The sequence below is a fragment of the Pteropus medius genome, unplaced genomic scaffold (assembly GCF_902729225.1).
Source record: "Pteropus medius unplaced genomic scaffold, Ma_sr-lr_union100, whole genome shotgun sequence".
Lineage (NCBI taxonomy): Eukaryota > Metazoa > Chordata > Mammalia > Chiroptera > Pteropodidae > Pteropus > Pteropus medius.
Window position 1 is genome coordinate 791,333 of NW_024346061.1, and position 12,759 is coordinate 804,091.

The 12,759-nt window shown below is 40.6% G+C and overlaps 1 protein-coding gene and 1 pseudogene across 2 annotated transcripts in view; one reads left to right on the forward strand and one right to left on the reverse strand.

Moving 5' to 3' along the window:
* The window catches only part of SHROOM4 (shroom family member 4), a 226,763-nt gene that overhangs the window by 42,096 nt on the left and 171,908 nt on the right, over window positions 1-12,759 (reverse strand). The window contains exon 1 of one of the 2 annotated variants that reach the window (XM_039874875.1): window positions 3,200-3,574. The exons of the other annotated variant lie outside the window; for it this stretch is intronic. The gene's annotated coding sequence lies outside the window, so the exon portion shown is untranslated. Of the gene's footprint in view, window positions 1-3,199; window positions 3,575-12,759 lie in introns of those variants that run through there. 2 annotated transcript variants of the gene reach the window in all.
* Window positions 10,529-10,629, forward strand: LOC120612447 (uncharacterized; annotated as a pseudogene).

The following is a 12,759-nucleotide window of genomic DNA, read 5'->3' on the forward strand; positions in this document are numbered from 1 at the left end:
GACAGTAAGGGAGAAATCCCTGAGAAAGAATATAGAGAAATACATAGTAGAAAGAAATGAATGATAGAGGGAGATGAATGACAGAGTAAGAGAAACATGATAAATAAGTAGATGATAGAGAGGTAAATAGATGATAGCTTTTTAGTAATTTATTCAGTCATTTACTGTGACAGGCTCCATACTAGACACTGAGGGTGCAGAGCTGTCTAAGATAAGGGCCCTGTTTCTAACAAGCTTGTTATATAGTAGGATAATTCAGTGGAAACAGAAAATCTCAGTGGTGCAAGATTCTAAAGGCCTAAAAAAGGTAATCTTGAGGAGAATGGCCTTGCTGGGGAAAACACGGGTTGAAGTGGTTACAGGCCAGACACAGACAAGGAGGTATAAGAAGAAGGGCAGGGGAAGCTACCTGTCAAAGGGCAGAAACCAGAGTCACAGGTTAGCAGCAGTAGCTAAGATTTATGGGAGGAAAGCCAGGTGAGGCCCCTACTTTTAACCATATTGCTCTATTATGGATTTCAGAGTGCCTAGCGGGGAGGCCGAAGGCACAAGAAGACTTTGTACTGGGGTGGAGGATGGTGCCTGCTCCAGAGTCTCATATGCAAAGCACTGATGCTAGAAATCTCTCTAGCTTCTATTACCTGGTAGTCATCCGTTAACAATTATTTATATGTCATCTCGCAGAAGTATAATGTACTACTACAGACTGTGTACCATGTGAATCTATATACCTCTGGGAACTGAGGATACAGTGGAGAATAGGGCATCGCTCTTATTTTTGGCCCTTCTTTCACATCCAGGATTCCCAAAGTTCTTCCGAGTCCAGGGTTTAAAATGTGAACAGTCAGCTTTGATATCACCTTCTCCCCAACCATCCAATTCCTCACTGAGTTCTACTAAGACTTCTTTTATGATATATCTCTTGGCTTTGCCTCTCTCTCTCTCTCTCTCTCTCTCTCTCTCTTTTTCTTTCTCTTCTCATTGAGACTATTCCACATAATCACATTTCTCTATAGAACCCACCACCAATACCTCCTGTTCTAGTCCAGGCCCTTAACACTTTACGTCCAAAATATCATGCCAGTCTCCCAGCCAGTCTCCCTTTGTTCCACCTTCAGTCACAGCTTTTAGATCATATCATGTCAAACACCAACTGAACTGAAGCACCCTCCTATTCAAGAATCTTCACTGGTTATCTATTTCTTACCCTGTTCTGCATCAAATGTAAACTGGATCAGACATTCAATGACCTCTATAAGCTATCTTTACCCATGCAGCCCAAACTCTCATGTCGCTGCTCCAGTCACACTCTGCAAACAGCTTTGTGCCTTTGCTGTTGGTTTTCCAGTAGCAACCAGCACAAGCTCTGGAGTTGGACCACCTTGGTTTGAATCTCAGCTCTACCACTTATTAGCTCTATTGCTTTAGATAGGTGACTTTACTTCACAGAGCTCTATTTGTCATGGCAGTAAAATGGGGATAAAAGTACCTAATTAATGGAGTTTGTAAAGATCAAGTGAGACAACGCATGCCGACTGCTTAGAGCAGGGTCTTGTAAGCTTTCAACAAATTTTAGTTATTACTGTGACTGTTCCCTCCACCTGAAATGCCCCCTCCCATTTTTGTTAATCTAAATCCTACCTGTTCTTCAAAGTACTGCCCTGGTACCATCTCCTCCAGGGAGCTCGTCATTAGTAACCTAGTCCTCACAATTTAGCCTATAATAATATGTTTTATATTGCTCATGATTATTTCTTGTGTGTTAGTCTCATCCTACCAACTACACTGAGCCAGCAGACAATGAAACAAAAATGAGTGAGACAGATCTAGGTTCATATCCTAACTTTACCACTGTGGATGTGTGATTCTATGCAAGTCACCTAATCCATCTGAACTTCAGTTGTCTTATCTGAAAAAGGGAACAATAATCCATACCTGGCTAGGTTATTGTGGGGATTAGAGATAATATTCTCAAAGCATCTAGGACACAGCCTGATGCATAGCAAGTGGTCAATAAATAGTAGGTACTATAATAAGAGATATCAGGTCAGACTTGTCCTTCTTAATGGTTCAGAAGTACTCCCACCCAGATTTGTCCATCCACTGTCAAAATTTTGCTATACTCCTCCCTTGCCACACTTTGGAAAGTAGCTTACAAAGGCCCCTACTCTCTCTAGGGTTTATCCAGGAATAGGGAACACTTCCAAAGGTGACAGAAGCAAGGCAGTAGGGGCTTTTGGACTACTGGGAGAAAAACCACAAGCTGGAGTGAAGAAAATCCCAGCATAGGAACTGCAGCCAGAGTTGGAGCTTTCCATCTCTAGTTTGAGAAAGAAGAGGAAACTATCTATAGGGAGTAATACTTGGTCTTTAATTATTCCTGAATAGCTCTAGAATTAGTTCACACTTACATTCCAATCTTAGCTGTGTGACCTTGGGCAAATCACTTCTCTGAGTTATAGATTCTTTCTTTGTAAAATGGGGAAGATAACTATCCTTTACTCACAAATTGTAGTCTGGATTAAGTGCAGTCTCATGTGTGAAAATACTCAACATAGTGCCTGACATACTATAAACTTTTAAAAAAGTAACAGGGACCACTTATTGAATACTTAAGATGTGCCAGGCACTAAGCACTTTGCATGTATTAGCTGATTCAATCCTCATTCCAACTTTATCAATAAAAGCTGTTATTATCCCCAATTTACAGATTAGAAAATAGAGACACAGAAAGATAAATTGTTTTGCTAAGAGTACACAGCTGGTAACCGGCAGTTGGGAATGAGGCTTAGATTCTCTAGCCCTTTCTAGGATACCACACAACCCCTCTTTCTCAAAGAACAATATGTCTCAAAAATTTGTATAGCTGAGGCTTCTCCTAGCCATTCCCTCAAGAAGCAGTCAGTAAAAAAATCCTCAGTAGTCTTAGAGTTTAACCTATCCATTCTTTAGGCAGTGGGGACATGGGATGAGCTAAAATAAACAGAGAAGTAAGAAAATGCCAACCACTAACCAGGCAGCTCCAAGCCTAGCTGTGGCGGCAATAATCTCTTTCTTCTAAGGTTGGTTCAAGTACTATCATTAAACACACACCCTATCATTCATTACCTTAAAACTCCTTTCTTAGGAAGAAAAAAGTAAAGGATATTGAAGAAAGAAAGCAGCAGCCATGGTAGCCATGGCTACTAGTAGTACCTACCAGAAAAGTTGCCAAGGTGGGGAGGTGGCTTAAGAGAGAGCTGGGTATCAGCCAGCTCAGATGCTCATCAACAACCCCTCCAGCCAGCCCTTAGTACTTCTTTCTGCAAGCTGGATCCTCCCTTAGTTGAGAGCCATTTGCCTTCCTGTTAAGATCTCCTGAAATGAGGGGCCATCAGCCCAGTCTCCTGAGTATGATCCAAGGGGCTCACGCACAGTCAGGTTCTACTTTCAAGAACAGAAAGGAGTGGCATTGAAGGCAAGGTATGACCATCAGCCTGGTTGGGCCTAGATCTTGCCACAGCCTTAGGGAATGAAAGCCAGTGTCAAGAGCTGGATAAGAATGAAGACGCTGTTCCAGAAACCAGCCAGCACCCTGATGGCAAAGGGAAGGATGAAAGACAGTTCCGGCAGCATAAACAGCCCCCCTGTTCCTTACTCCAGCCTCTTCTGAGCCCTGGCCCGCCCCCTTCCATAGCTCAGAGGCCAATAAGGAAGCTGGGCCCCCAGCCACTGCTAGAACTCAGGAAAAGAGCAAGGAAATGATGTTTGGAAAAGATAAAGCTGGTGTCTAAAAAGAATTTTTAAAAATATACGTAAGTGAGAGAGAAAAATACCCCAGACACATACACGTAAAAGAATTTCTGTGCTTCCTGGACTGAGTTGACCCCACCCGGCCATCTCCACAGGTCCTCTGGGCCCCAGAAAAAGGAAAGCCTAGATCAACCAGGCCTAGCAGCCTCCAGGGCCAGATTTCACACAGCTGGGGGTAAGTGATGTAGAGATTCTCCAAGGTAAAGGTGTTGCTGAGATATAAAGCAGGGGTCCCCAACCCCCAGGCCATGAACTGGTACCAGTCTGTGGCCTATTAGAACTGGGTCACAAAGCGGGAGGTAAGTGATGGGAGAGTGAGCGAAGCTTCATCTGTATTTGCATCCACTCCCCAGCACTAGCATCACTGCCTCAGCTCCACCTCAGGTCACTGGGCATTAGATTCTCATAGGAGCACCGGTCCCTGATACCAAAAAGCTTGAGGACCAGTGGGCCATATTTACAGGGTCTACGGTTCCTATGGGCACCTGAGCAGACCCAAAGAAAACTCCTTTCCACACCAGAGATTCCACCTCCAGAAGAGTAGCATTGGGAGTCAGCATCTCTGACTCTGTCATGAATTTTCTCTGACCCTTGGCAACTTACTCTCCCTCTCTGAGCTTTTGTTTTCTCTCTGCAAAATAAAACATTGTCTCCATCATCACAAACAACCCTTCCAGCTATAGCATGATGTAACAGGCCTAGGTCTCAGGCTTCAAATAATGTCCTCACTGACTTGTACAATAGCCAGAACCTAGAACAGCCTCACATGAATTTGTCGCATATTCTAAGCCCAAGATCAGGCATCAGACTTTAATTTCTCTTGGGGATTTAGAGTTGGGGAGTTCCCTTCATAATATTCCTGATCCCCATTTCAGTTTTCTTTGGCCTCTTGTCCCAATTCCAGCAATTTCTGGCTCCAGAAAGGGCTTCCGCGAACTCCCCCAGGATAAGAAATATGCTAGGGCCTTTCCTCTTTAGGGAAATCATTCTCAGAAGCTGAAGGCCACTTCCCCTCTCTTCCCTCTGTACCTCCTAGAGAAGTCTGGGTCGATGTTTATCTGTTCCACAAAAGGCATGTGCCATTAAAGTAAGCCCATGGGCCTTCCTTTGGTAGTTAGAAGTACTGTATAGGGAAAGTTTGGAGATTTTGTGGGCATATGGATCTGGCTTGGAGTCTCAGCTTTACCAGTGACTAGTTGTTTGGCCTTGGGCATGTCACATAAACTCAATTTCCTTAACTGCAGAATTCAATAAATGGTATCCTCTATCCAAAATAGTAATAGGAAAGGGACCATTAATAGCAAGAAAAATAATTTATCCAATCCAATGAAGATGAAAGAGAAAGGACTAGTTAAGAGAAGGTTCAAAAGCCAAACTTAGATTCTGAGCTTCTCAAACTGCAAATTCTGATTCAGGAGATCTAGAATGGGTCCAGATTTTTATTTTATATTATTTTATTTTATTTTTTATTTTATTTTATTTTATTTTATTTTATTTTATTATTTTATTTTATTTTATTTTTTATTTTATTATTTTATTTTATTTTATTTTATTATTTTATTTTATTTTATTTTTTTTATTGGTTTCAAGTATACAGTACATTGGTTAGACATTTATATAGCTTATAAAATGATTCCCCTTATTGCTCTTTTGCTCCTCTGGCTTGCCACCTAGCCAATACATTAATGCTAAATGCATTCCCTATGCCATGCTCCCTAACCCCGTGACCACCTATCAACTACTAATTTGTACTTCTTTAACACTTCACCCCATTCTCCCAGCCTCCCAAGCCCCCTATCCTCTGTCTGTCACCAGATTGTCCTCTTTATTTGTGAATAGGCTCCAGATTCTGACATTCTAACTAGTTCTAGGGTGATGATGATTCTACAGATGTGATAACCACACTTTGATAATATATTACAGAATACAATATCATTAGCAGTACACTAGAGAATAACCCCTGGTCCAAAAGAAAAATCAGGATAAACAGTCTCTTCTCATGTCATTACTAAGGCCTAGGTGTCTAGCCTTCCCTAATCTTCTGGTAACCAAGTGCCTTCCTCCTTCCATTCAGTAACCCAGCACATAAAAGTGCTTCCTGATGAGGCTTGCCAATCCCCACTTCCTAACAAAATAAAGAGCAATAAGTTTGATAGCAGTCTGGCCTTGTCAATGGCTAGGTGAGGATGAGATAATTATGACTAGAAGAACAAAGAACAAGCATGTTCATGGGACTGGCTGGGATAGGAAGGCAGGGTGGGAGTATGAGTTGAGTAGTCACCAGATGAGGTAATAGAATAGGCATGTTGGGCACAAACAGCATATACTTGAGAAATCTTTGGGCTAAGTCAGAGGTCCCCAACCTTTTTGGTACCAGGGATCAGTGCTTTCCTCTTATGAGAATCTAATACTGATGATCTGAAGTGGAGCTGAGACAGTGATGCTAGTGCTGGGGAGTGGCTGCAAATACAAATGAAGCTTCACTCACTCACCCACTGCTCACTTCCTGCTGCGTGGCCTCGTTCCTAATAGGTGATGGATCGGTATTGGCCCATGGCCTGGGGATTGGGGACCCCTGGGCTAAGGGATATAAGAGAGGAATGTGAGTAGTTTGGCTAGTTTGGGATTTGGGGAAAAGGCTGGGAGATGGGGTGAATTGAGTTCCAGATAACATGACCAAATATAACCTCCTATATTTGAGGGAAAGTAAAGATGACTGCTTTTCCAATGCTCAGAGGATAAGAACTGGGCAAGAGTGCAGAGGGATGTGGGTACATGCAAGCTGAAGTGGCAGATCAGTCAGAAGCTAGCTCCCAGAAGAGTCCTTATAAAGACTGTTAAGAAAGGTGAGAGGAGGAAGGAGGACCAATTCTGAAAGGAGTCAACCTCTAGCTGCATTTGTGGGCTGTCACCCCAATACCTTCATATAGCACTAATTGTTTCTGAGCCTGACTTCCAGCAGACCCCTCAAGAGATACTTGGAGTGGGGCAAGTAAGGAATAAGTAGCAAGAGAACTATGGCTCTGCCCCAACTCAGGGCAAAAAGGAAAATATGGCCCCTGTTGCTTGGGGTTTTGCTTAGTCCAAGTTCTGGGCCATAACTTACTGCAGGTTCTTTCCTCTTTTGAAAGTGTTTAGGCAAGTAATACAGGACACAAAAAAGTGTCCTTTATTAGTTCTGTTTACTATCTGTGGCTCTTCCATGCTCATTCTGACCCACTCAACGAGAAGGGAAGCCTGCACACAATACATAGCTTGTTTATCTGACAGAAGAGGGGGAAGCTGCTTGATCACCAGGAAGAGATATAGAGCTATGAAGGCCCACTCACATCTCATTGTTAGTTGAGGGATCTTACAGCCTGGTGATCCAGAGATCCTTACTGTACATCCATCCAAGGGGAATATGTATGTGTATGTGTGTGTATTGTGTATGTGTGTATATTGTGTATGTGTAAATGTGCATGTCTTTATGTGTAGGTGTATCTGTGTGTATGTATGTGTGCATCAGTGTATATATGTGTGTATGTGTATAAAAACGCATGCCTGTGTGTGTATGTTTGTATGTGCATGTGTGTATGTGTGTACATGTGAATGTGCATGTGTATATCTGTGTTTGTGAATGTGGGTCATGTATGTATGTGTATATGTGTGTCTGCATGTATATCTGTATGTATATGTATGTGTGTATGTATGTATAATTTTAGAGAGGATATTGATGACAATGGCTTTCTTTTCAGTCTGGGAAAGTTATAATCTGGGTCATCTGAGATATTGGTACGTTATGTAGACAGGGCTTTTGGTACCGTTCTGCTTCTCTACCTTTCCCACCCCTTCCACCTCCTCCACTTCCTTCACCTCCCTTCACTTCTCTAAATAGCCAGGTCAAGATCTTTCATATAAATCTGCTAGATCCCCTTCTCCGCTCTCCACCTCAGGATCCCCTCTCCCCAGCTAAAAGAAACCCAGGGTAGTGAATAAGAGAGGAATGGAATGTTGGGGTGGAAATAAAGTCTCCCCCAGGTGCTGTGATGTGTGTTAGGGGGTACCTTTTGGCTTTATAAATAGAGAGTGATAACTTCTTCTGGATAAGGGCTTTACATTTGACCTCATTTTCATTTCTCCATTCACACTGAAATCTTTAAAACATGGGGACATCTCTTTTTCTAAAGAATGTTGGAGAGAAGCAACCATATGAATGATGCAGGAGAGCTTTGCAAATATTAGAGGCTAGAAAAATGCTTAGTAATTTAGAAACATAGTACTTGGAATTCTCTTACAGAGTGGGCCGGGGAGCATATTCTAGTTTTTCTATGGATAGTCTGATAAAACGTACCAATCATAGACAATTTCTTGTCAATTGTCCCAAAGGCAAGGAGGAGAATGGTGCATATTTCATATCTTCTAGAAGCAAAGGGAGCAAGTCAAGAACTGAATAATGAAAGAAGGCTTTTCTCTCTTCCCTGTATATACAAAATCTAAGGATGCAACTCCAAAAGGCTATGGAACACTTCAGAGGAGCACACAGGGAAAATAACAACAGATTCACAGAGCACCACCTGTAGAATCAGCTTCTTCTGGGATGCCTGATTTCCTAAATCACCATACAGAGTGATAAAGAAGATAGAGGATGTTTTCCCTCCAGCTCTTGTTTCTATCAGGAATATTTGTAGCATCCTTTAGGAAGAAGGTTATGAGAATAACACAAGATTTCCTTTCTTCTCCCATTAAGCCAAATATATCTTTTAGCTCAAACTCAGTATTGCAGATGCTACTTTTCAGGGAAAAGATGGAATCTACAAAAGTTTTTCCAAAATTAAGTCTCAAAGTCCTTAGAATTATTTTTGGCCACTCCCTAAGTAATCTCCACTACTAAAGGCATGAAGCCCTAGGACAATAGCTAACAATAGCAAGGACCCCAATAGAACCAAGAGTATCTACTCACTCTCTTTGAGCAAACATGACAATGAGGAAGGGCCAATGCTCAGCAGAGCTGCAGCACAGTGAGCAAGGAGCACAGTAATGGGAGATGAGGTTTGAGGTTGGTGTTATGCCTAGGCCAGATCATGGAGTTTTCCAAAGTCAAAGTGAGCAGTTTGAATCTTATTCTCAGTTCAGTGGGAAGCTACTAGAGGTAATTAAGCAGAGGACTACTGTGATTTAAGTTTTAAAAAGATCTCACTTGTCTGATGGATTTAGGTAGGACAAGAGAAGAAGGCTCTTATAGATAAGAGATAATGGTGGTTTGTTCAAGGGAAGAAGCAGTGAGGGTAGAAAAAAGAGGTCTAGAGATATCTTGAAGAGGTAGAGCTGACAGTGTTTATTGATTGATTGAATATAAAGAGTGAGGAAAAAAGGAGAATAAACCATGACATTTGGGTCATCTGGTATCTGTTCCTTTTTAGCACAGAATTCATTTCTGAAATTGAGTCATTAATAGTTCTAAAAAAAAATGTTGGAAGTCTCCACTGTTCTTTTATTCTGGCATTTATGGAGCTCCTATCTACATTTAAGGTACTTGGAGAGGTATTATGGAACATGCCAAAACGAGGAAGTTATAGTCCCTGTGCTCAAGGAATTTACAGTGTGATAGGGGGCAAATAAAAATACCTAAGTAACCACTAAACAGGGCAGAAAGTCATGTCATAAAGGAAATGCTAAAAAGTGAGAGTTAAATAAAGGAGAAATCACAGCTGGTTGAACCAAGGAAGATTTTACAGACTCTGAGCTAATTTGTGAAGATTCAGTACAATTTCAGCTGGAGAAGACTGGAAGAGAGGTCATGCCAGGTCTTTGCATAAACAAGAATAAGAAAAGCAGGAATATGCTGAAGTTTCTATAAGGTACACAGGAAGTAAAATTAGAATGATGTAAGAACATGATAGGCCTTAAGTGTCAAGATAAAGCATTTACTTTACATAATCCAGTAGACAAGAGAGAGACTTTGGAGGTTCTGTGATAGGAGAGCATCATGATAAAGGCAGTATTTTAAAAGGTTATTCTAGTAGCTACATTTAGGATGAGTTATGTGGATAAATACTGAAAGCATAGAGAAGTGAGTAGGCTAGCACAATACACACAAAAGGTAGAATTAGACAAATGACAGTGAATGGAGCAGAAGGGAAGGATGTGAGAGAGAACATAAAAGACAGAATCAACAGCATTGGACTACTAATTAAATACGGAGAGAGAATAGTTAAAATGACTATGAGACACCTAGAAAAATGGTGGCATCACTAATCAAGATAGGGAAGTCAAAAGCAGAAGCTGGCTTCAGGAGACATGAGTTTGCTTTTAGACATAAGTTTGTTTGTTGCACTGTCAAATTACATAGAAAAGCATGCACAGCAAGAAGTTTGACATCTAGGCTGCAGTACTGAAAAGTGGTTAGGACAGGGGCTGGACTGGGTCTGGACATGTAGTCATTATCCACAGAAAGGAGGAAGCTGGGGCCATTGCAGTAGTCGAACTGCCCACAGTAAATGCATACAAAGGAAAGAAAGTGGATGACACATCTCTACAGCACACCTATGGTTCAGGTAAGAGAGGAAGAAGAACTCATCAAGGAGACAAAACAATAAAATGCCATTTTAAATGATATTTTTAAAAATAAGTATCAGCAAAGTTGCAGAGAAATAGGCATTCTTATACCTTGCTAGGTGGGAATGGATATAGGTACACATCTGCTAGAGAGAAATTTGTTATATATTGTCAAGAGACAGAAAAAAGTTCATACTGTGCTTGCTTCAGCCAACATATACTAAAATTGGAATGATATAGAAATTAGCATGGCCCCTGCACAACGATTACATGCAAATTTGTGATGTGCTCCATATGTTTTCTGGAATTAGACAGCAGTAATGGTTCCACAACCTTGTGATATACAAAAACCCTCTGAACCACACACTTGGAGGTAATGAACTTTATACTATGTGAATTATATCAGTTTTAGAATAGGTTCCTACCCTTTCATCCAGTTTTTCCATCTCTAGGCGTCGTCTATCCTAAGAGCAATTAGAGGTGCACAAATTGATTTATGTATATGAAGTGTCATTCACTGCAGGATTATTTATAATGGTAAAATTAAGAATATCCTAACCATCCAACATTTAGGAAGAGTTATGTGAAGTATTATACAACTACATCAAGGAATAATAGTCTGCCACTAAAAACTATGCTTTTGAAGACTACTTAATGTTCCTGGAAATGGCTCATGATATAATAGTAAGTGAAAAAAAAATTATACAAACCTGTACATAATACCAGTCAAATTCAAAAAATATATGTGCATACACATATATATTCATATATAAGCATATACATATTAAAAGGCTAGGTGAAAATGCAGTACCTCACCAGTAGGTTATTTATCTCTGTGTGGCAGAATTAAGGGTCATTTTTACTTTTTTTACACTCACTTAAAATATTGAAATGTTTTACACTACCCATGTGCTACTTCTTTTTTTTATTAAGTTCCATGTGCTACTTTTGAATGAGAAAAATTTTCTAAAGAAAAAAGAACCCCATTCTGTATAGACATAGCATGTATCCTGACAATTGTCTGTTAGAACTGTCTGACACATTCCTAAGTTAGGAATCTGCAATTATACTTGTATTTCCACTTAACTACTTCAAACATCTGGATTTTGCCCTTAGGTAAATCAGCCTAGAGCTCACCAATCTAGCAAAATGCTTTCCCCAACAAATGCTTTCCTGCTTAAGAGCAGATTCCTCTGTTTATTCTACTAATTAAAAAAAAAACCAAAAACTCCACTGATAGTTTTTTACCCCATTATTAGTACTGAGAGCTGTTCTTTGCTATGAGAAGCAGCAAGGGCAGGAAGAACAAGGAGAAAGTTTAGGGGAGACCAAGCAGAGAAAAAAGAAGGTCAAATCAAGGTCAGTATCAAGGCTGTGCCCCGTGGGTTGAAAAAAGAATGTGCTACTCAAAGCCTTCTTGGCTTTAGTTTCTTTCCCGGTATCTGATGGACTTGGTGGAACAAAGCTGGGTGGAGAGCAGACAAAACACAGGAAAATCTAGCTGGGGTGGGCAGCAAGTACCATTTGTGAAGCCATCTAACTGCTAATATTTGTATACCATATTTTCACTTCACAAAGAACTTTTCATATGCACCATTCCATTTAATCTTTACTACAACCTTATAAACTCCACTTTAGAAAAGAAGAAACTCAGGCTCAGAGAGTTGGAATAAGTCAGACAAGGCTTGAACCCAAATTCTTTATTTCTAAATTTCTGTAAATCATAAATTCTGGGAGTGGGGCCCAGCAATATGAATTTTAAAAAGCCCTCCAAATGATTCTGATGTATGCTTAAGTTTGAAACTCATCACTCTAAAGAATGCTGACATACATTTAAAAACAGATTTTCAACTGTAATTGAAAAAAATAGAATTTCACAAAACACAGATTTTCAAGTGGTTTCTTTAAAATACCAGCTGCTGCTTTGACTTATGTGGGGGCTGTGATCCTTCCTTAACTGTCAGTGGTTTTGTACATAATAGAGGGCATCTGCTTGAATCTGTGACCCTAGGGCAGGAACATACCACTTCATGGTAAGGAAGGTCCCAGAACCAAGAGGGCCATTTCCAGATCACAGCTTCCTTTGGTGGGGGAAGATATGAGCTGGTAAGCAGTGGCCATATATCTACCTCCCTTCTGAAGTTTCTCTTCATAAAGGCTCTCACATTGTTCCATAATGTTCTGCATGAGCCTCTAAGAAATCCCTGCTCTGATGTACCTTTAGTTCATCAAGCTTTTAATTATTTTGGTTTTCAGGTTTTTAAAAGGATTTTGAAACAACGATTTAGGGAAAATATGCTGCAATTGAAAAGGAATTATTTTCCTTCTGGGGAACATGGACTTCCCTATTCCCATACCCCTAACCTACTCCCACCATCCCCCTAACCCATGCCCTACCCAATTTCCTCACTGAAGGTAACTGTTTTTTCT